General features: G+C 44.1%; 1 pseudogene; it reads left to right on the top strand.

Annotated features, from left to right (window-relative positions):
* The first annotated feature begins 21,026 nt into the window (after window positions 1–21,026).
* LOC120366287 (5S ribosomal RNA) lies at window positions 21,027–21,145 on the top strand (annotated as a pseudogene).

Raw genomic sequence — 21,145 nt, forward strand, 5'->3', positions numbered from 1 at the left:
ATTAGGGAGTCAGTTAATGCTTCAAGAACACCTTGTTAATCTGATACAGGGGGCCCATATGCTGGTCTTGCATCAGTGTGCCTTTGACATTAATGATTAATTTATAGAAAAATTGAACTTATTTTATCTTTTTTTTCTTTTAAGGTGCCAGAGAACGAACCCGGGGCCTCGTGCAACTTATTTTATCTTTTAAAATTGGCCCTTACAATCACATGTGCCTACCTCTGCCACAATAGTCCCTGGTCCTTGAGTTGAATAACCATAATTTATGGTCCTGTATCATTGGAAATAGATGTTGGAAATAGTTGCTCAGTGCTGCAAAGAAAAATTAGCACTGAGACAAAAGATCTTTCAGAAACACAATTTTTTCTTCCTGGACTGCAGGAAGGGTACTCTCACTAGCCATCTTGCCACAAGAGTGCAATGAACAAAGGAAAACACACAAATTTATTTCTTATGCATTTGGGTTGTCCTTACTGCTGTGTTTGATATCTGTTGGCTGGAGCCAGACCTCACAATCTAAAACCCAATTGGCTAACAACTTAAAACTTTTCTAAACAGGTAAAAGCACTGGAGAGCTGGGACATGGCTGTGAGCACATCCAGCATAAGTATCTTGGTTAAAGTACAAGGACATAGAATGTACTACGTGCTTGTAAGCATGGCATGTCTAACAGCTACATAAGAGGGCCTAACAAAGTTACTAGCATACTTTTTTTTTTTTTTTTTTTGAGACGGAGTTTCGCTTTTGTTACACAAGCTGGAGTGCAATGGCACGATCTCAGCTCACCGCAACCTCCGCCTCCTGGGTTCAGGCAATTCTCTTGCCTCAGCCTCCTGAGCAGCTGGGATTACAGGCATGCGCCACCATGCCCAGCTAATTTTTTGTATTTTTAGTAGAGATGGGGTTTTACCATGTTGACCAGAATGGTCTCGATCTCTTGACCTCATGATCCACCCGCCTCGGCCTCCCAAAGTGCTGGGATTACAGGCGTGAGTCAGTGTGCCCGGCGCATACTTATTTAACAAGAAAGGAAACTTTATTTATTTATTTATTTATTTAGAGACTGAGTTTCACTCTTGTTACCCAGGCTGGAGTGCAATGGCGTGATCTCAGCTCACCACAACCTCCGCCTCCTGGGTTCAGGCAATTCTCCTGCCTCAGCCTCCTGAGTAGCTGGGATTACAGGCACACGCCACCATGCCCAGCTAATTTTTTGTATTTTTAGTAGAGACGGGGTTTCACCATGTTGACCAGGATGGTCTCGATCTCTTGACCTTGTGATCCACCCGCCTTGGCCTCCCAAAGTGCTGGGATTACAGGCTTGAGCCAGTGCGCCCAGCCGAAAGGAAACTTTAAAAAGGAACTTTTCTGCTTACCACATGTATTTCAGGAATACAGTTTATTTTTATTGGTATTTTATACCAGGCATGAAGATGAGGCTTTAATTGCTGTCTATGTTTAAGATTTGGCAGGACTTGGTGTCCTTGTTGATGTCGTTTTGAGACGAAGTTTCACTCTTGTTGCCCACGCTGGGGTGCAGTGACGCGCTCTCGGCTCACTGCAACCCTGCAACCTCCATCTCCCAGGTTCGAGCGATTCTCCTGCCTCAGCCTCCTGAGTAGCTGGGACTACAGGTGCGTGCCACCACACCAGCTAATTTTTTGTATTTTTAGTAGAGACAGGGTTTCACCATGTTAGCCAGCAAGACTTGGTGTCCTTTTTAGGCCCAGGAGTCAAAGCCCTGTAACTCAATGTCACAAGGACTTTAAAAGTACATACAGAGCCAGGCGTGGTGGCTCATGACTGTAATCACAGCACCTTGGGAGGCCGAGGCAGGCAGATCACAAGGTCAAGAGATCGAGACCATCCTGGCTAACATGGTGAAACCCCATCTCTACTAAAAATACAAAAATTAGCCAGGCGTGGTGGCAGTCGCCTGTGGTCCCAGCTACTCAGAAGGCTGAGGTGGAAGAATTGCTTGAACCCAGGAAGCGGAGGTTGCAGTGAGCTGAGATTGCACCAATGCACTCCAGCCTGGTGACAGAACAAGACTCCGTCTCAAAAAAAAAAAAAATACATACAGAAACATAGATGTAATAACCTTAATTAAAATTATATGTATATATTTTTATACGAAGCCTAATCTCTAGAAGGCCCATTACAATTTCCCTTTAATTATAGACAACTTGGCCGGGCGTGGTGGCTCAAGCCTGTAATCCCAGCACTTTGGGAGGCCGAGGCGGGTGGATCACAAGGTCAAGAGATCGAGACCATCCTGGTCAACATGGTGAAACCCTGTCTCTACTAAAAATACTAAAAATCAGCTGGGCATGGTGGTGCGTGCTTGTAATCCCAGCTACTCAGGAGGCTGAGACAGGAGAATTGCCTGAACCCAGGAGGCGGAGGTTGCGGTGAGCCAAGATAGCGCCATTGCACTCCAGCCTGGGTAACAAGAGCGAAACTCCATCTCAAAAAAAAAAAAAAAAAAAAAAATTATAGACAACTTGATTATATAAAAGTTTTTTGGCCGGGCGTGGTGGCTCAAGCCTGTAATCCCAGCACTTTGGGAGTCCGAGGCGGGTGGATCACGAGGTCGAGAGATCGAGACCATCCTGGTCAACATGGTGAAACCCCGTCTCTACTAAAAGATACAAAAAATTAGCTGGGCATGGTGGCGCGTGCCTGTAATCCCAGCTACTCAGGAGGCAGAGGCAGGAGAATTGCCTGAACCCAGGAGGCGGAGGTTGCAATGAGCCGAGACCGTGCCATTGCACTCCAGCCTGGGTAACAAGAGCAAAACTCCGTCTCAAAAAAAAAAAAAAAGTTTTGTGGGTTTTGTTTCATTTGTTTTTTAGCATAAATCCTCTTATTGTGACTTACACAGACCATTCATGATATGCTTGGACTTTCTGGTTTTCCCTCTTTCTTTAACAACCAGTCATTTTATTCTAGGACTAAATTTACCATACAATATTTGTTCTTATATAAAATTAACCAAAGGTGATAGCTTGAGTAATTGTGATCTTACTGGATGCAACATATGGAAACTACCCAAATAATGAAATGGGTATTTTTATTTGAGACAGATTCTCACTCTGTCACTCAGGCTGGAGTACAATGGCACAATCTGTGCTCACTGCAACCTCCACCTCCCAAGTTCAAGCCATTCTCCCACCTCAGCCTCCCTGGGATTACAGGCACCTGCCATTATGCCCAGCTAATTTTTATATTTTTGTAGAGACAGGGTTTCACCATGTTGGCTAGGCTGGTCAAGACCTGACCTCAGGTGATCTTCCCACCTGGGCTCCCAAAGTGCTGGGATTATAGGTGTAAGCCACTGTGCCTGGTTGAAATATGTATTATTTAACATAACTTTAGATTCTAAATTATGACAAGTTTGTCTACAAGTATTTATCCCACTATATTTACCTAATTAATCATTTTCCTAGATTATTTAGAAAAATTACAACTGTCATTTAAAGTTATGAAACTGCCATTGCAAAATTATAACTGAGACAGGGAAAAAGATCTGCCTTAACTGACTCCATTTTGCTTCTAACCTCCAGGCTGTCTGTGTTCATTCCAGGGCATAGGCCAAACTAACTTTGGGAGAAACTTAGTTTATAGTTTAGCTTTGAAACAAAGATGAACAGTCCTTTCCCAAAGGAAACCTCCTTACTGCCTATGTACTAGACTGCCTAAAGCCACAGGATTAGAAGTTATGGTAATCTTATTAAATTTAAGATGTACCTATTTTCATTTAAACCAATATCAATGTCTTATAAAAATTATACAAGCGAAAATCATTCTGTTTGGGGCTGGGTTTATAATTTTGTAACCGCATCCCAAATTTTGACATCTTATAGTATTTGGCAGGGATGAGTATAAAATTGCTTGATTAATAAAACTGCTTGAGTATAAAATTGCTTGATTAGTAAATGCAAATAAAAATGTATGCTGGCAATCTTAAGACATTTTTAATATTACTTTACCAATAATTTTAAAGCTACCTTATTTATTAAAGATTTTACTTGCCGGGCACGGTAGCTGGGATTACAGGCATGTGCCACCACATCCGGCTAATTTTTTTCATTTTTAGTAGAGATGGGGTTTCACCATGTTGGCCAAGATGGTCTCGATCTCTTGACCTCGTGATCCACCCTCCTCGGCCTCCCAAAGTGTTGGGATTACAGGCTTGAGCCACCGCGTCCGGCCCATCGCATTACCATATTTCAGCTACGACAAATTGCTGCCATTTCAGAAGTACAGCCATTGCTCTTTCAGTTTGGCCTGGCTAGCAAAGAGGTGGCCTCGTTTCGTAAATAAACTCCTTAGTAATCAAACTAAAAAAACCTTTCCTCCTTTTTCTGGCTGTTTTTTCTTCCCCACTATACCACCTTTTTGTGTGTGTGGCAGGGGGAATTTAACCATTTCAGAGGACTTGTTCTTCATAATTTGGAACTTTCCTTTGAATTTGATCAAGTCAGAAAAAGTTGGTCAAACCCAATGGGGAAAAGACCAAAACAACAACAAAAACGGACACAAACAACAACAACAAAAACAGAAACAGTTAAGCAAAACTAACAACCACACAACTTACATGCTTACTGGGTGCTCTAATGGTAAGGAGAAATTGAGACCAGCTCATTGCTAACTTTAGCCAAGACAGAACCCCAATTCAGCTACTTACCTAGGGATGGGTTACAGGCTGAAGACTGCTCTCTACCATCCTAGAAGCAGGAAAAAAAAACAACTCGCCTTCCCGATTGGAAGCAAGCTCAAACTCTGTAAAGGTGTTAACCTGCCTCCCATTATCATGGAAGCAGGCAAACTTGACTTCCTTGTTGGAAGCAAGTAAAACTAACAAAAAAGGAAATTGTACAGCCAAATAAACTTTAGATCTCAACCAAATTTTAGGAAATCAGAGATTATCTGGAGTGGGTGTTTCCAGGCCTCAGCAAATTGTCCTACTGGTTTGAGCCATAAAGATAACTCAAGCTGGTACTAAGCACCAATAAAACATTTGTGAAGGTCTGGGGCACCTCCACTCAGAATCCCTTTGTGGTTATCAAAACATGAACCCCAAAAATCTGACACAGATCTCAGTTAATTTCTGAGGTTTATCTTGCCAAAGTTGAGGATGCATGCCCATAACACACCCTTAAGAGGTCCTGACAACATGTGCCCAAGGTGTTCGGGGCACAGCTTGGTGTTCTACATCTTAGAAAGACATGAGACATCAATCAACATACGTAAAAGGGGCCAGGTGCAGTGGCTCAAGCCTGTAATTCCAGCACTTTGGGAGGCCGAGGCGGGTGGATCACGAGGTCAAGAGATCGAGACCATCCTGGTCAACATGGTGAAACCCCGTCTCTACTAAAAATACAAAAAATTAGCTAGGCATGGTGGCACGTGCCTGTAATCCCACCTACTCTGGAGGCTGATGCAGGAGAATTGTCTGAACCCAGGAGGCGGAGGTTGCGGTGAGCCGAGATTGCGCCATTGCACTCCAGCCTGGGTAACAAGAACGAAACTCTGTCTCAAAAAAAAAAAAAATATGTAAAAGGAACATTGGCTTGGTCCTGAAAGGTGGGACAACTCAAAGAAAAAGCAAAACAACTCAGAGAGGGGCCTTCCAGGTCATGGGTAGGTAAGAGACAAATGGTTGCATTCCTTTGAGTTTCCGATTAGCCTCTCCTTTAGAGGCAATCAGATATGCATTTATTTCAGAGAGCAGAGGGGTAACCTTCAATAGAATGGGAGGCAGGTTTGCCCTCAGCAGTTCCCAGCTTGACTTTCCCTTTAGCTTGGTGACTTTGGGGGCCCAAGATATTTTCCTTCCACACCCTGGCAACACTGAGCTGAGAGAGGTTCCAGCACTCACCATGATTATTCCAAATTCCCGACACCCACAAACATATGAACTCTTTCCTATAACTCTTCACACTGTATACATCAAAATTATAACATTAACACACTGTGTTGAAATTGTTTGCATGTATGCCTCCCCTCTAAGCTCCTTAAGGTGTTGGGGGAGCTCCTCTTTAGAGTGTTTTGTTTTTTTTTAACTTGCCACTTTAACCATTTTAAGTATACAGTTCAGTGGCATTAATTACATTCACCATGTTATGCAACCATCACTTCGATCTATTTACACATTTTTTAAATCACCACAAACAGAAACTAACCCAACATCTGGTAATCTCTTGTCTTTCTTTCTCTATGAATTTGCCTATCGTAGATAGCCCATATAAGTGAAGTCATACTATATATATATATATATATATATATATATATATATATATTAGGATGGAGTCCTGCTTTGTCACTGCAACCTCCACCTCCCTGGCTCAAGAGATTCTCCTGCCTCAGCTTCCCAAGTATCTGGGATTACAGGCATGCACCACCATGCCTGGCTAATTTTTGTGTTTTTAGTAGAGACCGGGTTTCCCCATGTTGGCCAGGCTGCTCTCAAACCCCTGACCTCAGGTGATCCACCTGCCTCAGCCTCCCAAAGTACTGGGATTACAGGCACCCACCACCATGCCTGGCTACTTTTGTAGTTGTTGGCCAAGCTGGTCTCAAACTCCTGACCTCAGGTGATCCGCCCACCTCAGCCTCCCAAAGTGCTGGGATTATGGGCGTGAGCCGGCAAGACCAGCCTGATATTTTCTATCCTTATACACCTTCTTGATCTTTGTTCTGGGATTCAGTTAACTTACTTGGGAACAGTTTGATCCTTTTTGTTCCTGCTTTTGTAATTTTGTCCAGCAGGTCTGAAGTAGTGCTCAAGATAGGGCTAATTAGATGAAGCAAGCCCTACCTGAGTAAGTTTTTCTAGTGGGCCAGGCGCGGTGGCTCATGCCTGTAATCCCAGCACTTAGGAAGGCCGAGGCGGGCAGATCACGGGGTCAAGAGATCGAGACCATCCTGACCAACATAGTGAAACCCCAGCTCTACTAAAAGTACAAAAAATTAGCCAGGCGTGGTGGTGCGTGCCTGTTGTCCCAGCTACTCGGGAGGCTGAGGCAGGAGGATTGCTTGAAACCGGAAAGCGGAAGTTGCAGTGACCCGGGATGGTGCCACTGCATTCCAGCCTGGCGACAGAGCAAGACTCTGTCTCAAAAAAAAAAAAAAAAAAAAAAAAGAGTTTTTCTAGTCTAGCTGGTGAGAATGGGCACTATTCCCAGTCCTGTACGAATGCCAGGAACTGTTTTCCGATCCATTCTAATGGTTTTATCTCAGCTTTAGGAAGTTTCTCTCACACATGCACTGATAAGCACTCTGATGAGTATTTTAAAGGGGCCCTCTGCAGACACCTGTACATTTGGTACAAATTTAAAGACCCGGACATTAAAGGAGTGAAGGACGTGCCATCCCAAAAGATGCTGGATTGGTATACAGTATTGATTATTTCTAGTTAAAAACATTGGCAAGGACTGAGGCAGTGGCTCATGTTTGTAATCCCAACACTTTGGAAGACAGGTGGGCCAAATAGCTTGAGGCCAGGAGTTTGAGACTAGCCTGGCCAACATAGCGAAACCCTGACTCTATAAAAAGTACAAAAATTAGCCGGGAATGGTGATGCACACCTACAATTCCAGCTGCCTGGGTGGCTGAGGCAGGAGAATCGCTTGAACCCTGGGAGGTAGAGGTTGCAATGAGCTAAGATTAGATCACTACATTCCAGCCTGGGTGACAGAGCAATAACTGTCTTTAAAAAAAAAAAAAAAAATTGGCAAAATTGTACTTTTGGTAAGAACTTGCTGACCTGTCCTTTCCTGCATGCAGGAAGCGATAAGGAATTCTGCTAGGAGTACCCTCCCCATACCAGGGCAAGAAAATAGCCCTCATTACCAGAGACACACTGGGCACTGCCATGGACCTGAATAAATACTGTATACTTAACCAAGTAACCCTTGTCTTCTATTAGATTTACACCCTCCTGTACATTACCTAATGACTCCCCTAGAAACTTACACTCCCTCGCCAGATTTTCTTTGTCCTGTCATTTCTTCTCAAATTCACCATTCTTTGTCTAAAAAGCATAAAGGTGGCCAGGCACAATGTCTCACGTCTATAATCCCAGCACTTGGAAAGGCCAAGGCAGGCAGATCACTTGAGGTCAGGAGCTCGAGACCAGCCTGGCCAACATGGTGAAACCCTATCTCTACTAAAAATACAAAAATTAGCCGGGTATGGTGATGGGTGCCTGTAGTCCCAGCTACTTGGGAGGCTAAGGCAGGAGAATTGCATGAACTGGGAGGCAGAGGTTGCAGTGAGTCGAAATCAGTCCACTGTACTCCAGCCTGGGCAACAGAGTAAGACACTGTCTCAAAAAAAAAGTATAAACGCATCTTGCTTTGACCACTTCTTCAGACTTCACTGTCTTGTGGAGATCCCCATGCACATGTAAAATTAACACAATTTCTCTTTTCTCTTGTTAGTCTGCCTAGTATCAATTTGGTTTCCAGATCCAGCTACAGAGCCCCCATAATAGCTAAAGAGGGGCTGGAGGCGATCTCTGGCTCCCCTACAAAGTCATCATTTCCTTCCTCACAACCAGAAAAAGCTGAAAAAACTAAAAAGCAATAACTCTTCTTAGAGCCATCAGAAAATTGAGGTCACGGGTCAAACTGCTGCCTCCCAAACCGGAGAGACAAATGGGCAGATACAGAAAAACACAGCCTACTGGGGACAGAAGCCCAGGAGGAGAAGCCTGCAGCTGCAGCCAGTGGTAGCAGAACACTTTAAACTCAATTAACAAATCCCTGGAGGCTCCATGTAGCCAAGATTGAGAGTTAAAACATCAGAATGGCCAGGTGTAGTGCCTCAGCTCTGCAATCCCAGTGATTTGGGAGGCTGTAGGTAAGAGAATCATTTGAAGCCAGAAGTTTGAAACCAGCCTGGGCAACACAGGGAGACCCGTCTCTACAAAAAAAAAAATTTTTTTTTTTTTTTTTTTGAGACAGAGTTTCGCTCTTGTTACCCAGGCTGGAGTGCAATGGCGCGATCTCGGCTCACTGCAACTTCCGCCTCCTGGGTGCAGGCAATTCTCCTGCCTCAGCCTCCTGAGTAGCTCGGATTACAGACACGTGCCACCATGCCCAGCTAATTTTTTGTATTTTTAGTAGAGACGGGTTTCACCATGTTGACCAGGATGGTCTCGATCTCTTGACCTCGTGATCCACCCGCCTCGGCCTCCCAAAGTGCTGGGATTACAGGCTTGAGCCACTGCGCCCGGCCAAAAAAAATTTTTTTAAATTAGCCATGTAGGCCAGGTGCGGTGGCTCACACCTGTTATCCCAGCACTTTGGGAGGTCAAGATGGGAGGATCACAAGGTCAGGAATTCTATAGATGCACAGACATACATTTCAGAAACAACTGACAAGTAATGTAAGAAGATCTATATATAGAACATGTTGCTCTATATTCTTGTTTTTATGTTCACATTTGATTACTTTTTTTGTTGTTTGATTACTTTTTTTTTTTTTTTTTTTTTTTTTTGAGATAGAGTTTCACTCTTGTTACCCAGGCTGGAGTGCAATGGCGCGATCTCGGCTCACCGCAACCTCCGCCTCCTGGGTTCAGGCAATTCTCCTGCCTCAGCCTCCCGAGTAGCTGGGATTACAGGCACGCGCCACCATGCCCAGCTAATTTTTTGTATTTTTAGTAGAGACGGGGTTTCACCATGTTGACCAGGATGGTCTCGATCTCTCGACCTCGTGATCCACCCGCCTTGGCCTCCCAAAGTGCTGGGATTACAGGCTTGAGCCACCGCGCCTGGCCTGTTTGATTACTTTTTAAGTCTCATTTCTTAGAGGCAGAATTCATAGATTTCTTAGGAGTTTTTTTCCCTAAAAGCAGAGCCTGAGACAAAGACATGGTTGTGGTTATTTGGGAGATGACTCCAGGAAGCAGAAGTGAAGGAGTGGGGAGTATGATTGAAATAAGAATGGGGGGGAAAATCCAATAAACGGTGTTACTGAAGTGGTCACCACGAAAAGAACAACTGGGGCTTGATCTTATAGGGACTCTCTAAGGAACCATGTAGACAGTACTTTGGACTGTCCAACAGAAGGACAGGGAGGTTGGGGCATTTATCCACCAAGTCCCACTGAGAATCCCCCTGGGATATTAATTCCCCCACACTCCAGGTTATCCCTCCAAATGGCAAGCAGTATCCCCGAAGCAGGAAAAGAGATACCCCCATAGCCCTCGTTGGATGTGGGATGATAGTAAGTACATGAGAATTTCCACACAGAAATAAAGCTGCACTCAGGCGAGCCTCTTAACTGGATGGAGCAAGACTGTAACAATGACTAAAAGAAAAGGTTCTGGAGTCATTCAACACTGGTTCAAATCTCAGTTCCATCATTTTGTACTTTGAGCCTGAGCAACTTTTTTTTTTTTTTTTTTTTTTTTTGAGACGGAGTTTCGCTCTTGTTACCCAGGCTGGAGTGCAATGGCACGATCTCGGCTCACCGCAACCTCCGCCTCCTGGGTTCAGGCAATTCTCCTGCCTCAGCCTCCCAAGTAGCTGGGACTACAGGCGTGTGCCACCATGCCCAGCTAATTTTTGTATTTTTAGTAGAGACGGGGTTTCACCATGTTGACCAGGATGGTCTCGATCTCTTGACCTCGTGATCCACCCGCCTCGGCCTTCCAAAGTGCTAGGATTACAGGCGTGAGCCACCGCGCCCGGCCTTTTTTCTTTTTTTTGAGACGAAGTCTTGCTCTGTCTCCAGGTTGTAGTGCAGTGGCGCAATCTCAGCTCACTGCAGCCTCCACCTCCTGGGTTCAAGTGATTCTCATGCCTCAGTCTCCCAAGTAGCTAGGACTACAGGCATCCACCACCACACCGGCTAATTTTTGTATTTTCAGTAGAGATGGGGTTTTGCCATGTTGACCAGGCTGGTCTTGAACTCCTAACCTCAGGTAAACAACCTGCCTTGGCCTCCCAAAGTGCTGGGATTACAGGGATGAGCCACTGTGCCTGACCACAAAGATAAATTTAGATAATGCATATTAAGTGCTTAGCACAGTATTTGTCACACAGTAGCAACTCAGTTTTGTATTTTATTCATCAGAGAAGATTCCAGGTAACTTTACCTATTCTCAAAAGGCAAGGTCTGCTCATCACTCACAGTTTCTTACAGAATTAATCATGGGCTTTGAAGGCAAAAGCAAATCGAAGGGTACAAAAATTTTACTGGTACAAAACAGAAAAAGGAACTGACCAAAATGGCTAGTCTGAGAGAAAAGTAAATGCCTGATTAAGGAACTCAAGCTAAGTACTTTTAAGACTAATCATAATTCTTAAATATGAATTTAAGCACATTGACCAGGCGCAGTGGCTCATGCCTATAATCCCAGTACTTTGGGAGGCCAAGGTGGATGGAACACCTGAGGTCAGAAGTTCAAGACCAGCCTGGCCAACATGGCGAAACCCCATCTCTACTAAAAAATACAAAAATGGCATGGCAGCAGGTGACTGTAATCCCAGCTACTTGGGAGGCTGAGGCAGGGAGAATTGTTTGAACCCAGGAGGTGGAGGTTGCAGTGAGCCGAGATCACATCACTGCACACCAGTCTGGGCTACAGAGCGAGACTTCCTCTCAAAAAAAAAAAAAAATGTTAATATGTTTCCAGCATATTTAAGAACAAAGCCATATTATAATTTTCTTTAAAAAAATAGGGGGGAAATGACTTTTATGTCTAGATATACGAAAATACTCCATATTTAATGCCAACATTAAATATAAGAGATCTTATACAACCAAGCAAATAGTGAAAAGAAATAATGGATAGGTTTACTGAGGGGTAAAATAAACTGTTATTTTCTTGTTCTCTATCAAGAACAGTTCAAAACTATTCCTATTGATTAATCCCTGACTATGTATGGTATTACATACGGAGTCTACCACAGGATACTAAAGAGCCAAACTACACCAGATCTTCAAACATCTCAGCATGAGGACAGTTCATGGATCCTCTTCACAAATTCAATGTGTGACTCCAGTAAAGACAAGACCCCACTCCACATCAAAGTATCCTCACCTACAGCAGACAGCAATAAAAGTCTCTAAGGTAATCATGTCCAGGGGTGCTAGAAGAATCGATATACACACCTGGGACGCATAAAGTTTTTTTCTTCAAAAGAAATAGCAGCTGGGTGCAGTGGCTCCAGCCTGTCACCCTGGCACTTTAGGAAGCCAAGGTGGGAGAATTGCTTGAGCCCAGGAGTTTGAGATCAGCCTGGGCAAAATGGCAAGACCCCATCTCTAAAAAACAAAATTAAAATTTAGCTGGGCATGGTGGCACACACCTGTGGTTCCAGCTACCCAGGAGGCTGAGATGGGAGGATTACCTGAGCCGGGGAGCTCAAGGCTGCAATGAGCAGTGATCATGTCAGTGTACTCCAGCCTGGGCAACAGAGTGAGACCCCATCTCTAAAATAAATATGATAAAATAATGAAACAGAAATAACTTCATAAGAGTAACTCCCTGACCAGGCACAGTAATCCCAGCCCATGCCTGTAATCCCAGCACTTTGGGAGGCTGAGGCAGGTGAATCACTTGAGGTCAGGAGTTTGAGACTAGCCTGACCAACACGGTGAAACCCCCTCTCTACTAAAAATACAAAGAAAATTGTCAGGTGTGATGGTGAACGCCTGTAATCCCAGCTACTCAGGAGGCTGAAGCACGAGAATTTTAACCCAGGAGACAAAGTCTGCAGTTAGCTGAGATTGAGCCACTGCACTCTAGCCTGGGCAACAAGAGCAAAACTCTGTCTCAAAAAAAAAGTAAATTTATTTTTCTTGAGGCTTTGAAAATCACCTGTTCCGGTCTTTGTTAAATAATGAATGGTGTCTAAATGGTAGTCTACAGGAATGAGGCATAATAGAATCTTCTATACTATTTTTTTTTTTTAAGATGGAGTCTCACTCTTATCGCCCAGGCGAGAGTGCAGTGGTGAGACCTCTGCTCACTGCAACCTCTGCCTCCCAGTTTCAAGCCATTCTCCTGCCTCAGCCTCCCGAGTAGCTGGGATTACAGGTGCGCGCCACCATGCCAGGCTAAATTTTTTTTGCATTTTTAGTAGAGATGGGGTCTGGAACTCCTGACCTCAGGTGATCTGCCTGTGTCAGCCTCCCAAAGTGCTGGGTTTACAGGCATTAGCCACAGTGCCTGGCCCTGTAATATTTTATTTTATTTTTCTAAGACGGGGTTTCACCATGTTGATCAGGCTGGTCTTGAACTCCCGACCTCAGGTGATCCGCCTGCCTTGGCCTCCAAAGTGCTTGGATTACAGTCATGAGCCACTACGCCTAGCCATATTTTTTTAATAGAGAATTTCAATCACAAGAGGTCGAATAATTTGTTTCAGATGTTCTTTCAAGTAGCTAGTCACATTACTTAGCCCTTACGAAAATTAAAGCTTCTAGTACTTTAGAATCTATAAACTCCTCAATTAAAAGATCTTTATTAGGAAATCTAAGAAGTTTGAAAGCAGAAGTAACAAATTATTCTAAACGACATTACAGGAACACGGAAATGTAGAAAATTACGCCTGATGCTCTAAGAACTACATACACAAAAATGAATAAACAGGTCACGGACTTCGAAATTCTGTTTCACTCTGAGCAGCTTGGGTAAATTTTCTTGGTAGAAGGCGGTGAACTGGTAGATGAAATTTGTTCAGTAAGGCACAGTATGGAAGAGCTGAAAAGTCCAGTCCTCTAATAAGCAGTGTATGCCTAATGAAAGGTAATTTTACAAACAAGGCTAGGAGCAGTGGCTCACGCCTGTAATCCCAGAACTTTGGGAGGCCCAGGAGGGCAGATCACTTGAGCTTAAGAGTTCAAGACCAGCCTGGGCAACATCGTGAAACCCCTTCTCTACTAAAAATACAAGTCAGAGTTGGTGGTGCACACCAGCTACTTAGGGGCTGAAGTAGGAAAATCGTTTGTCCCAGGAGTTTGAGGTTGCAGTAAGCAGAGATCAACAATCGGAACCACAAACTTCAACACCTATGGTCAGTGCTTTTAAAAAGCTTTATTCTCAGGCCGGGCGCAGTGGCTCAAGCCTGTAATCCCAGCACTTTGGGATGCCGAGGCGGGTGGATCACGAGGTTAAGAGATCAAGACCATCCTGGTCAACATGGTGAAACCCCGTCTCTACTAAAAATACAAAAAATTAGCTGGTCATGGTGGCACGTGCCTGTAATCCCAGCTACTCAGGAGGCTGAGGCAGAAGAATTGCCTGAACCCAGGAGGCAGAAGTTGCAGTGAGCCGAGATCGCGCCATTGCACTCCAGCCTGGGTAACGAGAGCGAAACTCTGTCTCAAAAAAAAAAAAAAAAAAAAAAAAAAAAGCTTTATTCTCAGTAGGAGAAAAAACAGCATTAGATAGAATGTGACTATTAAGCATAGATTCTTTTATAGTGCTTTTCAGCATTGAAATTTAGTATTATGTTGAGTATTATAACTAGTGTTTAAATTTTGGACATCACCAAATTTAAAATTTAAAAAAGAGGGCCAGGCGCAGTGGCTCACACCTATAATCCCTGCACCCTGGGGCCGGGCAGGGTGGTTCATGCCTGTAACCTCAGCACTTTGAGAGGCCAAGGCCGGTGGATCACCTGAGGTCGGAAGTTCAAGACCAGCCTGACCAACATGAAAAAATCACGTCTCTACTAAAAAAATACAAAATTAGCCAGGCGCAGTGGCACATGCCTGTAATCCCAGCTACTCAGGAGGCTAAGGCAGGAGAATCGCTTGAATCTGGGAGGTGGAGGTTGTGGTGAGCTGAGATCATGCCTTTGCCCTCCAGCCTGGGCAACAAGAGTGAAACTCTTGTCTCAAAAAAAAAAAAAAAAAAAAGCTGGGCTTGGTGGCTCATGCCTGTAATCCCAGCACTTTGGGAGGCTGAGGCAGGAGGATCATGAGGTCAGGAGATCAAGACCATCCTGGCCATGGTGAAACCCTGTCTTTACTAAAATACAAAAAATTAGCCAGGCATGGTGACACGTGCCTGTAGTGTCAGTTACTCAGGAGGCTGAGGCAGGGGATCGTTTGAACCTGGGAGATGGAGGTTGCAGTGAGCTGAGATTATACCACTGCACTCCGGTCTGGGGACAGAGCAAGACTTCATGTTGGAAAATAAATAAATAAATAAATAAATAGAGCTAGGGAAGGCTTGTATGCCTGATAACAAAAGCTATCACAAGACTCTGCAAAAAACACAACCTTGCACAATAGCCATCACAAACTAACATAAAAAATTCATCTGCAAAGACATCTACCCAGCAACTCCCTATCCAAACTCAGCCAGGCAACACCCTTGTTAAGGAATTTTATAGCCAAGGATATGATTTCAAAACAATTATGTAATCCTCTTCACTTTTTCCTTTGGAAGTCTTTCTCTTTTTCTTTTCTTTTTTTTTTTTCTAGAGACAGAGTCTCCCTCTGTCACCCAGGCTGGAGTGCAGTGGTGTGATCTTGGTTCACTGCAGCCTCTGCCTCCTGGGTTCAAGCTATTCTCATGCCTCAGTCTCCCAAGCAGCTGGGATTACAGATGTGCACCATTGAGCCCAGCAAATTTTTCTATTTTTGGTAAAGATGGGGTTTTTGCCATGTTGACCAGGCTGGTCTCAAACTCCTGGCCTCATGTAATCTGCCCACCTCAGTCTCCTAAAGTGCTGGGATTGTAGGCCTGAGTCACTGCGCCCAGCCAAAACCTTTGTCTTTCTTTACCTCCTCAATACGTACACATTCTTGACTGTGGCAGACATAGTCCCACTGCAATGCCTAACTCCCGAATAAATCTCTCTCTTTTTTTTTTTTTAGAGAGGGCCTCTCTCTGTTTAGTATTTAGATTGACAGTGATAATGATCTTATGGGTGTATACATATGTCAAACTGTATCAAATTTGTAATTTAAATACGTGCAGTTTATTGTACACCAATTACTTCATTTAAGCTGTTTTTTTAAATGTTCATTATGTTTTCCTGTGTAAAATGGAGATTCATATAACTTTTTTCAACTCGTTCTGTCCTCTGTTAAAACAAATCTGTTGTATTCAGCTTCCAGCTCAGACAAAAAACGGGTACCAGATTTTCCTTAATGCTGTAAACAACTACAAAACTGCATGAAGATATGAAACAACTGCTGTTCGTATGTGGTATATGTGTTTGCTAAGGCTGCCATAACAAAATACCAGACTAGTGGCTTCAAAAACAGAAATAGGCCAGGAGCAGTGGTTTATGCCTGTAATCCCAGCACTCAAGATGGGCAGATCACTTAAGGTTGGGAGTTCGAGACTAGCCTGGTCAATATGGTGAAACCCTGTCTCTACTAAAAATACAAAAATTAGCTGATCAGGGTGGTGGGCATCTGTAATCCCAGCTACTCAGGAGGCTGAGGCAGGAGAATCGTTTGAACCTGGGGACAGAGGTTGCAGTGAGCCGAGATCACACCACTGCACTCCAACCTGGGTGAGAGTGAAATGCCATCTCAAAAAAAAGAAAAAAAACAGAAATGTATTTTTTCACAGTTCTTGAGTGTAGAAGTTCAAGATGGTGGTGGTGGCAGTTTAATTTCTTCTGAGGTCTTTCTCCTCGGCTTGCAGATGGCTGCCTGCTTGCTGTGTTCTTTCCTGGTCCTCACGTGGTCCACTCATCCATGGTGATTCTTCCTTTTCTCATGATGGAGTAAGGCCCCACCCATATGTCTTCATTTTACCTTAATTACTTCTTGGAAAACCCTAACTCCAAATATAGTCACATCCTGACATGCACTAGGGGTTAAGACTTCAACTGGATTTTTGGAGGACACAATTCAATCCATAACACATTGGAAAACAGGCTATACAAGACTCTGATTCCTGAAAAAAGGGTAAACGTAAAAGAGTGAACGAGGCAAGCCCTATGATTATCACAGCTATCTGCCTGGAAGCTTTATCCAATCCATGGCATAGAAAAGAGGACCCAAACAAGAGCATGGAGGTCTTGCTCCACTGAAGAAACAGAGATTGGAGTTTTGTTTTGTTTTGTTTTGTTTTGTTTTGTTTCTGAGACGGAGTTTCACTCTTGTTACCCAGGCTGGAGTGCAATGGCGTGATCTTGGCTCATCGCAACCTCCACCTCCTGGGTTCAGGCAATTCTCCTGCCTCAGCCTCCTGAGTAGCTGGGATTACAGGCACGCACCACCATGCCCAGCTAATGTTTTGTATTTTTAGTAGAGACGGGGTTTCACCATGTTGACCAGGATGGTCTCGATCTCTTGACCTCGTGATCCGCCCGCCTCGGCCTCCCAAAGTGCTGGGATTACAGGCTTGAGCCACCGCGCCTGGCCTTTTTTTTTTTTTTTTTTTTGAGACAGAGTCTGGAAAAGCCTGGAGTACAGTGGCACGATCTGGGCTCATTACAACCTCCACTTCCTGGGTTCAAGTGCTTCTCCTGCCTTAGCCTCCTGAGTAGCTAGGATTACAGGCAGTTGCCACCACACTTGACTAATTTTTGTATTTTTAGTAGAGACGGGGTTTCACCATGTTGGTGAGGCTGGTTTTGAATTCCTGGCCTCAGGTGATCCACTTGCTTTGGCCTCCCAAAGTGCTGGGATTATAGTCATGAGCCACCATGCCTGGCCAGAGATTGGAGTTTGATAAGTGTGAAGCAGCCGGAATTTGTGGAACAAAATACTAGAAAGAAGAGAGCTATACAGAAAAAGAATATGCATAAAATTTCTTTTGAGTTCTTGGCAGAATATTAAGCTGTGCATGTATAGAACAAGACTCCACAAGGTCAGAGAAAAAACAATTATTGAAAAAGGAACAAGCTGGGCACAGTGGCTCACGCCTGTAATCCCAGCACTTTGGGAGGCCGAGGCGGGTGGATCACGAGGTCAAAAGATTGAGACCATCCTGGTCAACATGGTGAAACCCCGTCTCTACTAAAAATATGAAAAAAATAGCTGGGCATGGGGGCACATGCCTGTAATCCCAGCTACTCAGGAGGCTGAGGCAGGAGAATTGCCTGAACCCAGGAGGCAGAGGTTGCGGTGAGCCGAGATTGCGCCATTGCACTCCAGCCTGGGTAACAAGAGCAAAACTCCGTCTCAAAAAAAAAAAGAAAAGAAAAAGGAACAACCAAGGAGTTATAAGTTAAACAATTCCTTGAGCTTACACAGGCCTGGGAGACATTCACATTCTGACTATCCTTGTTACACACCTGAGGCATCCAGTAGAAATACTAGAATTAGTCCTAGAGAAAAGGTCACTCCAGACTTGCTCTATCAAATCTAATTGCCTGCCAAAACAAAACTAATACTCTTAAAAGTAAGACATTCAACAACTTAATATTGACAATGTCTGGCATCTAATCAAAAATTATTAGACATGTCAAGGAGCAGGAAAATGTGAACCATAGCAGTAGGAAAAAATCAGATAATAGGAAAAAAAAAAAAAAAAAAGGCCAGGCTTGGTGCTCACACCTAGCACTTTGGGAGGCTGAGGTGGAAGGATCACCTGAGGTCAGGAGTTTTGAGATCAGCCTAGCCCACATGGTAAAATCCTATCTCTACTAAAAATACAAAAATTAGCCAGCCATGGTGGCACACACCTGTAATCCTAGCTACTAGGAAGGCTGAGGCAGGAGAATCAATTGAACCCAGGAGGTGGAGGTTGCAGTGAGCCAAGATTGCACCACCACACTCCAGCCTGGGTGACAGAGTGAGACTCTGTCTTAAAAAACAAACAAGCAAACAAAATCCCAGGATAACAAAAATGATGAAATCACATTTCATCATGTATACATGTATATAGCTAATAAAGCTATATACATGTATACAAAGAAAAACATGAACATAGGGAACAAGAAATATTAAAATAAAATGAATTGAACTTCTAGAGATGAAAGATAGAATATCTGAAATGAAAATTTTACTTATTGGGGATACAGGAGATTAGACACTACAGAAGAAAAGATCAGTGAACTTGATGACATAGCAAATCATGTCTTTAAGTTCATTGAAGCTCTAAGGCAAAGAAAATAAGTGAAAAAGATAGGCCGGGCACAGTAGCTCACGCCTAGAATCCCAGCACTTTGGGAGGCCAAGGTCGGCAGACCACAAAGTCAGGAGTTCAAGACCAGCCTGGCCAACATAGTGAAATCCCGTCTCTACTAAAAATACAAAAACTAGCCAGGTGTAGTGGCATGTACCTGTATTCCCAGCTACTCAGGAGGCTGAGGCAGGAGAACTGCTTGAACTTGGGAGGCGGAGCTGAGACAGCACCATTGTATTCCAGCCTGGGTGAGAGAGTAAGAATATGTCTCAAAAAAAAAAAAAAAAAAACAGAAAAGAAAAAGATGAACAGAGTTTCAATGACCTGTGGGAAAATGTCAAACGATCCAACTTATATATAATATAAGTCTAAGAAAAGGAAGAGGGCACAAAAAATATTCCAAAAAGTAATGGACAATTTTAATTTTTAACTTTTTGGGTTTTTTTTTTTTTTTTTTGAGACGGAGTTTTGCTCTTGTTACCCAGGCTGGAGTGCAATGGCACCATCTCGGCTCACCGCAACCTCCGCCTCCTGGGTTCAGGCAATTCTCCTGCCTCAGCCTCCCGAGTAGCTGGGATTACAGGCACACGCCACCATGCCCAGCTGATTTTTTGTACTTTTAGTAGAGACGGGGTTTCACCATGTCGACCAGGATGGTCTCGAACTCTCGACCTCGTGATCCACCCGCCTCGGCCTCCCAAAGTGCTGGGATTACAGGCTTGAGCCACCGTGCCCGGCCACTTTTTGGGTTTTTTTTTGAGACAGCGTCTCGCTCTGTCACCAGGCTGGGGTGCAAAGGCATGATCTCAGCTCACTGCAACCTCCACCTCCTGGGTTCAAGCAATTTTCCTGCCTCGGCCTCCCAAGTAGCTGGGACTATAGGTATGTGCCAACATGCCCAGCTAATTTTTGTATTTTTAGTAGAAGCAGAGTTTCACCATGTTGGCCAGGATGTTCTTGATATCTTGACCTTGTTATCCACCCACCTTGGCCTCCCAAAGTGCTGGGATTTTAGGCATGAGCCACCATGCCTGGCCTATTTTAAAATTTTTATTTATTATTATAATTATTTTTATTGAGACAGAGTCTCATTCTGTCACCCAGGCTGGAGGGCAGTGGTACAATTATGACTCGTTGCAGCCTTGACCTTCCCAGGCTCAAGTGATTCCTCTCACTTTAGCCTCCCAAGTAGCTGGGACTACAGGTGCACACCACCATGGCCAGATAATTTTTTATTTTTATTTTTTTTGTAGAGTTGGGGTTTTACCATGTTGCCCAGTCTGGTCTAAAAATCCTGGGCTCAAGTAATCTGCCTACTGCAGCCTCCCAAGTTGCTGGAATCAACTTTTAAAATTTGATGAAACTATAACCTCATAGACTCAGGATTTCAACAACTCTGAAGCAGGAGAACAGACAGCAAACCATCCCGAGGCACATAATAATCAAGATGCTGAAAATCAGAGATAGAGGTAAAAGCTTACAAGCAACTAGAAAGATGACAACTAATTTCTCATTAGAAGCAATGCAACTTGGTTGGGTGCAGTGGCTCACACATGTAATTCCAGCATTTGGAAGGCTAAGGTAAGAGGACTGCTTGAGCTCAGGAGTTAGAGACTAACCTGGGCCACACAGAGAAAGCTCTACTAAAAATCGAAAACACTGGCCGAGTATAGTGGCTCATGCCTGTAATCCCAGCACTTTGGGAGGCTGAGGCAGATGGCTCATCTGAGGGCAGGAGTTGGAGACCAGCCTGGCCAACATAGTGAAACCCCATCACTACTAAAAACACAAAAATTAGCTGGGCATGGTGGTGGATGCCTGTAATCCCAGCTACTCAGGAGGATAAGGCAGAAGAATCGCTTGAACCTGGGAGGCGGAGGTTGCAGTGAGCCAAGATCACACCACTGCATTCCAACCTGGGTGACAGAACAAGACTCCATCTCAGAAGAAAAAAAGAGTCTATGGCCATACCATCCTGAATGTGCCCAGTCTCATCTGATCTCGGAGGCTAAGTAGGGTCGGGCCTGGTTAGTACTTGGATGGGAGACTGCCTGGAAATACCGGGTGCTGTAGGCT

The sequence above is a fragment of the Saimiri boliviensis genome, chromosome 11 (genome assembly GCF_048565385.1).
Source record: "Saimiri boliviensis isolate mSaiBol1 chromosome 11, mSaiBol1.pri, whole genome shotgun sequence".
NCBI lineage: Eukaryota > Metazoa > Chordata > Mammalia > Primates > Cebidae > Saimiri > Saimiri boliviensis.